The sequence below is a fragment of the Gossypium arboreum genome, chromosome 7 (assembly GCF_025698485.1).
Source record: "Gossypium arboreum isolate Shixiya-1 chromosome 7, ASM2569848v2, whole genome shotgun sequence".
In the NCBI taxonomy this organism is placed as follows: Eukaryota; Viridiplantae; Streptophyta; class Magnoliopsida; order Malvales; family Malvaceae; genus Gossypium; species Gossypium arboreum.
In genome coordinates, this window is record NC_069076.1 from 70903585 (window position 1) to 70913454 (window position 9870).

The 9870-nt window shown below is 38.7% G+C and overlaps 1 non-coding gene across 1 annotated transcript; it reads left to right on the forward strand.

Moving 5' to 3' along the window:
- The first annotated feature begins 7333 nt into the window (after nt 1–7333).
- On the forward strand, nt 7334–7440 carry LOC128295637 (small nucleolar RNA R71). Its single transcript, XR_008286197.1, has one exon. It is a non-coding gene; the product is annotated as a small nucleolar RNA R71 (small nucleolar RNA).
- Nucleotides 7441–9870: the final 2430 nt, after the last annotated feature.

The window sequence follows — 9870 nt, forward strand, 5'->3', positions numbered from 1 at the left end:
AAGTGTACCTATCAAACATAGTATAGCTTTAGCAAGACTGGATTGTTGAACCCAAAAGAACCAATAGTACTTGTAATTACTTCCTTTTTATTATCTAGCCTAAAAATTAATGGATTTGTTTATCTAAACTAATTAACTAAACTAAGAGTGCACAGAGAGAAATTGGGGAAAAGCTTTTGGGAAAATTCGATTGATTAAGACAATACCCAAGGAAAAATCCACCCAGACTTCACTTGTTACTTGACTCTGAATCAGATGATTTATTCATTTGACTTGATCCGTAGAAATCACTAAGTTATATTATTATCTCTCTTGAGACTAATAACGTCTAACCCTAGGTTGATTAATTGAAATCTCTTTCTAATTAACGCCCTATTGTTGCATTAACTGGATCTATAGATCCCCTTACTAGGTTTCACCCAAATTCGGCAAAATCTTATCACCTTATCCCTAGGCGTGCAATCAAATCCGCTTAATTATGACAAATTTTCTCTTAAATAGGGTCTATTCCTCCTCTAAATAAGATCATTAACTTGAATCAATATCCTGGAATATTAAAACAAGAATTAAGAACACATAATTAAGAACAAGTCAAATATTTATCACACAATTTAGATAATAATAACAAGATCTGTCTTAAGTTTCATTCCCCTTAGGTATTTAAGGGGTTTAGTTCATAACTAAGAAAGAAAACATCTCAAAAGAATAAAGATAACAAAACATAAAGAAAACCCTAAAACCCTTGAATGGAAATTGAAGGGAGATCTTCAATCTTGACGATGAATCCAGCTTCTGAGATGGACCAATCAGCTTCCCTTGAGTAATTACTTACTTCCTACTCGCGTGTCCCCTCTAAGTGCCTCCTCTGGTGTTTAAATAGGCTTTAGAATGCCTAAGAGCACTCAAAAGTGGCCTTTTCTGAATAAGACTATACTTGGGCTCGGTAGGGACATGCCCGTGTGCGATTACTCCAGTCCGTGGTCAAGGCTGTTGAATAGGCACGGGTGTGTAGTCTACCTGTGTAAGTCATGCTTCGATCCTACCAAATGGACACGGCCGTGTGCCACTCCTGTGTAAGGAAGTCCAGGCCGTGTTGATTTCTCACGTGGGTCTATTTTCTTTGTTTTCGGCCTGTTTCTCGCTCTTTTTACTCTCCTATGCTCACCTAAGTATAAAACATGAAATTAAAGAATTAGGAGCATCAAATTCACCAAATCTAAGGAGAAATCATCCATAAATGTGCTAAGCATGGGATAAAAATATGTATAAATTACGGTTTATCAAATACCCCCACACTTAAGCGTTTGCTTGTCCTCAAGCAAAATCCTCAACTCATAATCAAAATAAATTCTTCTCAATTTATAATCCCTATCAATAATATCTCAAAATAATCCATGAGTATTCATACATTGAAAATTCAACTAAAAGTACATCAAAGTTTCAAAGATTCCAAGTTGAGCATTTTATCACGAAAACATAGGTGTCTCCCATCATCTAAGTGATTACCTTTGATCAAAATATCACAGAGTTTAACATCATCACTAAAGATTCACTCAAATCACTCGAGGTGTTTAAGGACATCAAATAAAGCACTCATTAGTCAATATGAAAAGTTATTACCATAGGCTTGCTTGAAAATCAAATCTCCACCACTATATATTGAGATGATACATCAATCAAAAAGGTCTTTAAAGGGTTGTAATGTGGCTTTGGTTAGCGGGTGTGGTCACAAGCTGAAGGAAAATGTTAGAATTGAGATTGAATTGAAGAAATCACCTAACTAGAAAAATAACTAATTATCGATTGAATACAAGTGAGCTTCTTCTCAGAATATGAAATTAACACTCAAGCTCAAAAAACGATGAATTACTACTAATATGTGTGTAAGGATTTTCTTTTTTAAGAACAAGCCAAAAAAAATATAGAATTTAATTATTGCAACAAAGAATAAGACATAGCTAAGCAATAAATTTAAATCAAATCTCGAAAAAAATAGGGATCAAATTAGGGGATTTCAACAATAATGGGTTATGGGTTAATATTGAGGGTAAATCAATTAATGGCTTGTTAGGCTCAAAGGGGATCACTAAGGGTTAATTATGAAGGTAGGCTTTTGTGGAGTGAGTGGGTTAAACCTAAGTGCCTTTATCATCTCGACATATCGAATCAAATGGTGTGGCCTTGACATGCATAATGAAGCAAGTTCTAGAAGAACAAATCAATACTGACGCACTCATAATAAAAGTGAGCATGAAAGAAATAAAATATGCTCTAAAGGCTCAAGATCTTACAAAAATTATGGCTTTTTGATGTTTAAACTTGTGAATTTCAATTCAAGATAACACCTAAATTTAGAGAAATAACCTAAAAAATTTTAATTCTTCAAAAATCAACTTATCATGCTTGATTCCCTAATGTCTTAAAGTTTAAACAATCAATGCATAAATACCTATGTTTTAATTCAAGACATATCAATAAAAATCATAAATTAATTAAAATTCATTCTAATAGTGATATGAGTGATTCACGTGAGAATAAGACAAAATTTAGGGATTTTTGATAATGATATAAAAGACCCCCCACACTTAAGATGTACATTGCCCTCAATGTACAAAGATGGATATACTGAAAAATATAGATAAATAATCATAAGACAGGGAGAGAGGTGAAACTTCCTGAATGATGAATGAACTCCTTGAATTGGAGTTATGGAGAATAATCGACCATGGCAATGATGAGAGTGGAGGAGGATACTCCGGTGGTGGTAGAGGTTCATTAGTCCAAAAGTCCTGCGCCAAAAGAGTATTATATCTGGTAGTAGCTATGGTCGTGGTGAGCAGGACATAGCAGTCGTGAAGAACCTTTGCTAGTGGAGTTTTTAGTTCCTATTTGATGATGAGCTTTGGAGCTCTTTATGACTGTATTAAAATCAGGAACTCTTTAAGAAATATAAGGAAGCATAATTACTCGTAATGAAATAGCCAAAAATAAAATTGTAAAAACTAATATTAAAGGAAAATGAAATAAAAAGTACTTAAAGAAGATAAATAAAGATAAAAGTGAAAATGAAAATAATAAATAAAATTTTTTTAAACATTGTCATCGCCGGATGGTTCGAGAGGTGGTGGTGGCGATGAGATATGAAGGTGCTGACAAATCTAATGAAGAGTAGCATCAATGTGATCAAAACACTGAAAACACTGCTGTTTAAATCGAGTAAGGCGCTCAAAGATGTCAGAGTATGAAGCCGCCGCATGAACTGGACTATGGATGGGTGGTGGCTGAGATGGTGGGTCCTCATGACGTGGAGGGACATCATCAGTAATATCCTCTGGGTCCTTCTCCTCAGTGGACTGGATGAGGCGGTACTGATGAGGGTAATGCCACGTTGTTTCTCGATCATTCTCATATGTAGCATGCTCGAGATACCCTATGGGGATATCTGGCCGATGAGAGTGAGGGAGGATGATTGTGCCACTGTGTTGAGGAGCCCAAAGTAACGAGCCAATCGATTCACATAGGGCCCCGATAGAGATGACTCCTCTCCTATGTCACTCTGTCTGATGGTGGATGGCGAGGACAATGAAGTAGGCAAGGTCGAAGACGTGCCAGTTCACCATGCTCCACAAGAAATAGGCGTCGTGAGTGTTGACGACGCCGGTGCTCTCTCGCCGTCCTGTTAGAGTGTGGACCAAGATGGCTTGTAGGTATCGCAGGGATGGGGCGAGGGCCGACACCTTAAAGTGACTAGGATCATAAGTGGCCAAGACAGGGACGAGGTTCTTCTAGCACTTTGAGGGAGAGTAATGGATATGGCGATGGAGGGTGTCAAATTCGTTTTCTTCCATGAACTTCTCCGTGTACAACCTTAGTGTAATTCCAAACTCCAGTATGCTCAACTGGCGCACTAGACCACCAAGGCGGAACTGGACCGTTCCAGGATCGTCGAAGTTTGTCAGGATAACTTGAAGATGGAAGGTCGAGCAGAGTTCCGTCATGAACTCGAGGTATGCTGGCTCGATGATCTCAAAGAAGAGCCCCCATAGTTTAGTTGTTAGGAGGGCTCGGACCGCATCAGCCATCTGAATTTGTTCGAGTGCGGCCCAGTCAATGCAGCGGCCCATACCTAGGGGTCGGGCCCGTAATATCTAAAATAGTTCCTCCTGGGGTCCCAAGGAAAATTGGAGGAATGGATGTCTGATTTCGGCAGTGGGACCCGAAGAGGATGCTGGTCCTTTCTTTTTCTTTGAGGCGAGGACGGCAGTTTTTTTACCACGATTTGACATGATATCTGTAATGAAAACATGAAGAAGATAATCATGAACTAGCAAATTCAAGAAGCAATTATGAATATAGTTAAACTACCTAATCCAACCAACTAAACAATACTCAGTCAAAATTAGTTCAATCTAGATGATGGGAGTCTATAGCAAATGCCATAAGAAAAGCATGATTATTTTTCAACATGGAATGAATGAATTAGATGCTATGAAACACAAGAAAGAATGAAGTTTCCAGAAAACTTTGAATAAAATGGAAAAACATAAGTATGATTATAGTGAGAACTATGAACATTAATCAGAAATCAGTTGAAGAAAACTAGAAAAATCATAAAAGAGATGAAGAAAATAGAGAGAAAAGAGTGAACAAATGCAGTATGTTGATGGAGGAAGGAATTTGAAGTGTCTGGGTTAGAGCTGTGGTCGACGCACGGGCGTGGCAGGGAGGGCGTGTGACAAGAGACCGGTGACTAGGGTTGGGTTTTGGGGAAGGGGATGATGAATAGTGAGGGTTTTATATAGATTTTGGGGCATATGGCCGTGCCTGATTTTTGCCCATGTATTTCACAATTTTTTTAAATTTGGGTGCGTTTGAGACTCGCACACGCTCGTGCTCTTTGGGCGTGTTGGTGCCCACGGCCGTGTCGCACGATCGTGTCCTACTTCGTTCGCTTCTCCCACGCCCGTGTTCCATTGCGCACGCCCATGGTGTTTTATCAGTCTTGAGCACTGGTGGTGGACACGGGCGTGTCGCATGACCGTGCTAAATTCTTAGTTTCAACCATGGTTCCTAGACACGGACGTGTCTCATGCCCGTGTTGGTTTGTCAGACTCGCCTACGGCCACGTCGCACGGCCATGGCCATTTATCGCATCCCGTGCTAAGGAAAAATTTTGACCTGTTTTCACACTGCAGTAACGCACGGCCATGTCTCCTCTCGTGAGTATGGGCACGGCCTAAGGTACACCCGTGTGCCCTGCCGTGTGGATTAGTGAACCTATATTTCAATGACTCAACTAGTGATTAGATGTTAAAACTAAAATTTTTAAAGAAGTTATCATCGTTAGTGCTCGGGTTGCCTCCCGAGAAGCGCTTATTTATAGTCTAAGCTCGACTTACCTTTCTGGTGCATGGTCATGGTGGTGCAAGGAGTTTACACTCCTCATCCCTGCTATCAATTTTATCAACATAAGGTTTAAGATGAGTACTGTTTACCTTAAAAGTGCCGAATTTAGGATGAATTACCTCGGCTGTACCATATGGGAAAATAATGAGTACCGTAAGAGGGATTGCTCTGTTAGGTTCAGAAGTGGCAATGCGAGGGTCTGTTGCATCTAGTAGTACTTTCATTTATCGTGTGTCCTCAGTTTATGTGTCCGCCATTCATCTAGTTCATCAATTTGTAGCCTTCGTTCTTCATAGAGAGGTCCTTTGTTGTTGCTTGAACATGGCTCATGTAGGTTTTTCGAACTTATTTCCTGTAAAGTAGGTTACACCACATGGTTAGTTTTAGTAGAATGATTTATACAACCACCTTCAAGTTTTGATGTGTTACTCGTAATACGAGCTTGAAGGGTGATTGTTTCGTCTCTCACACGAAGTGTGAGTTCACGTGTGCCAACATCAATTATTATTTTAGCGGTTGCTAAAAAGGGCCTCCCTAAAAATAAAGGAACGTTACTATCCTCCTCTATGTCTAGAACAACGAAATCAACTAGGAATATAAATTTGTCAATTTTAACGAGTACATCTTTAATAATCCCCTTAGGAAATCTAATTATTTTATCGGCTAATTGAATACTCATCCTAGTTTGTTTGGGTTTCCCAATACCTAGTTGCTTAAACATTTTGTAAGGCATAACATTGATACTAGCTCCTAAATCAACCAAAGCATTATTAACATCTAGGCTACCAATTAAACAGGGAATTGTAAAACTCCCTGGATCTTTTAATTTGTTGGCCAACTTATTCTGCAGTATGGCTGACCAAACCGCATTTAGCTCTACATGCGACCCCTCATCCAATTTCTGCTTATTTGTCAAAAGTTCCTTTAGGAATTTGACTGCGTTTGGCATCTGCGAAAGAGCTTCAATAAACAGTAAGTTAATATATAGCTTCTTTAATAATTTAAGGAATTTACCGAATTGTTTATCTGTGCGGTCTTTCCTTGTTATGTTGGGATATGGCACACGAGGTTTGTACTCTTTACTTACTGGTTTCTGGTCATTGTGGTCCACCTCACCTTTACTTTTACTTACCATATTTTCTTGCCTCAGTTCTGGTTCAGGTGCAACTAACCCTTCTTCATCTTGAATGGTAATCGCATTGAGTTGCTCAATTGGGTCAGATTTAGTGTTATTCGGCAGGCTACCTTGTGGTCGTTCAGATATCAATTAGGTGAGCTGACCTATCTGAGTTTCGAGCCCTTGGATCGATGCTTTTTGATTCTTAAGTGCTATCTCGGTATTTTGAAAATGAGTTTCTGACACCGAGATAAATTTTGTGAGCATCTCCTCAAGGTTTGGCTTTTTCTCTTGTTGGTAGGATGGTTGTTAGAAGCCTGGAGGTGGTGGTCTCTGATTCCCTTGGCCTCCCCATGAAAAATTTTGGTGGTTCCTCCAACCTACATTGTAAGTATTACTATAAGGATTATTTTGAGATCGAGGATTATTACCCATGTAATTTAACTGCTCATTCTCCATGTTGTGGCCATAGGGTGGGTATTCTGAATTTCTTGATGCACCTCCACTTGCTTCGCACTGCATTACTGGGTGAACCTGTGAAGAACCAAGAAAACCGTCAATTTTTCTATTCAAAAGTTCTACTAGATTAGAGAGCATGGTGACCGAATCGAATTTAAAATGTCAGCTGTTTTCGTTGTCTTTATCCTCATGACTTGCCACTGATAATTATTCAGTGACATCTCTTCTATAAATTCATAAGCATTCTCAGGTGTCTTATTATTGATAGTTCCGCCAGCAGCTGCGTCAATCATCTGTCGAGTTGAAGGATTCAGGCCATTGTGAAACGTTTGAACTTATAGCGAAAGTGGTAACCTATGGTGATGGCACCTTCTCAACAGATCCTTGTATCTCTCTCATGCATCGTAGAGTGTTTCTAAATCCATCTGCACAAAAGAGGAGATATCATTACGTAATTTGGCTGTTTTAGCCAGCGAAAAATATTTTAATAAAAACTTTTTGGTCATTTGTTCCCAAGTAGTGATTGACCCTCGTGGTAACGAGTTCAACCATTGTTTAGCCTTATTCCTTAACAAAAAGGGAAACAACCGAAGACGAATGGCATCATCAGAAACGCCATTGATTTTAAAAGTGTTACAAAACTCTAAGAAATTTGCCAAGTGAGCGTTGGGATCTTCGTCTTGTAAACCATCAAAATGGACAAATTGCTGTATTATTTAAATTGTGTTAGGTTTCAGTTCAAAATTATTTGCAGCAATAGCAGGTCTAACTATACTTGACTCAGTTCCTGTTAAAGTAGGTTTAGCATAATCATACATAGTACGTGGAGCAGAATTCTGATTTACTGGATCAGCAGCAATTACAGGAGGTAGTGGATTTTCTTAGTTTTCAGCCATCTCCTCGGTTGTGGTTGAAGTATCGTCCTCTTGCTCTTCCTCTGTGTATCTTAAGCTTCACCTTATTTCTCTTCGGTTTCTGCAAACTGTGCGATCGATCTCACTATCAAACAGTAATAGTCTCGACGGGTTTCTTCTAGTCATACACTATAAAAACTTGCCAGGAACGAATAAAAGAAAAATTAGAAAAGGAAATAAAAATTTAAATTGCAAATAAAGTACAATGGCTAAAGTAATAAAATTCGAGTGTTCCTAATATCCTAGTTCCCCGGCAATGGCGCCAAAAACTTGACACGTGATATTCGCGATAGGTTTTAAAAATTTATAATTAATCGTTCTTGAAACTAACTATTATCACGATGAAGGCAAGTGTACCTATCTAATAGTAGTATAGCTTTAGCAAGATCGGATTGTCGAACACAAAGGAACCAAGAGTACTAGTAATTACTTCCTTTTTATTATCTAGCCTAAAAATTAAGGGATTTGTTTATCTAAACTAATTAACTAAACTAAGAGTGCACAGAGAGAAAAGCTTTTGGGAAAATTCGATTGATTAAGACAATACCCAAGGAAAAATTCACCTAGACTTCACTTGTTATTTGACTCTAAATCAGATGATTTATTCATTTGACTTGATCTGTAGAAATCCCTAAGTTATATTATTATCTCTCTCGAGACTAATAACGTCAAACCCTAGGTTGATTAATTGAAATCTCTTTCTAATTAACGCCTTAGTGTTGCATTGTCTGGATCTATGGACCCCCTTATTAGGTTTCACCCTAATCCGGTAAAATCTTATCACCCTATCTCTAGGCGTGCAATCAACTCCGCTTAATTATGACAAATTTACTCTTAAACAGGGTCTATTCCTCCTTTGAATAAGAGCATTAACTTGAATCAATATCCTGGAATATTAAAACTAGAATTAAGAACACGTAATGAAGAACAAGTCAAATATTTATCACACAATTCAGATAATAATAACAAGATCTGTCTTAGGTTTCATTCCCCTTAGGTATTAAGGGGGTTTAGTTCATAACTAAGAAAGAAAACATTTCAAAAAGAATAAAGACAACGAAACATAAAGAAAACCCCAAAACCCCTGAATGGAAATTGAAGGGAGATTTTTAGTCTTGACGATGAATCCGACTTCTGAGATGGACCAATCGACTTCCCTTGAGTAATTCCTTGCTTCCTACTCTGCGTGTCTCCTCTAAGTGCCTCCTCCAGTGATTAAATAGGTTTTAGAATACCTAAGAGCCCTCAAAAGTGGCCTTTTTCGAATAAGACTATAGTTGGGCTCGGCAGGGACACGCCCGTGTGCGATTACTCCAGCCTGTGGTTAAGGCTGTTAAATAGGCACGGGTGTGTAGTCTACCCATGTAAGTCTTGCTTCGATCCTATCAAATGGACACGGCCGTGTGCCACACCGTGTGAGGAAGTCTAGGCCGTGTTGATTTTCCACGTGGGTCTATTTTCTCTGTTTTCAGCCCGTTTCTCGCTCTTTTTACTCTCCTATGCTCACCTAAGTATAAAACATGAAATTAAAGAATTAGAAGCATCGAATTCACCAAATCTAAAGAGAAATCATCCATAAATATGCTAAGCATGGAATAAAAATATGTATAAATTACAGTTTATCATTGGGAGGATTATTTGCCATTAGCAGAGTTCGCCTATAATAACAACTTCTAGTCTAGCATTCAGATGACACCTTACGAGGCGTTATATGGTCGTAAGTTTCGTACACTGCTGTGTTGGATTGAGTTAGGTAAACGTCGAGTTTTGGGCCCTGAGTTGGTTTTTGAGACCAAAGACAAAGTTAGGCTAATTCGGGATCAACTGAAGGCGGCTTCTAATAAGCAGAAGTCTTATGCAGATCTGAAGAGGCGTGATATTGAATACTCTGTGGGGGACTTTATCTTTCTTAAGGTTTCTTCATGGAAGAAAGTTCTAAGATTCGGTCGTAAGGGCAAGTTGAGCCCAAGGTTC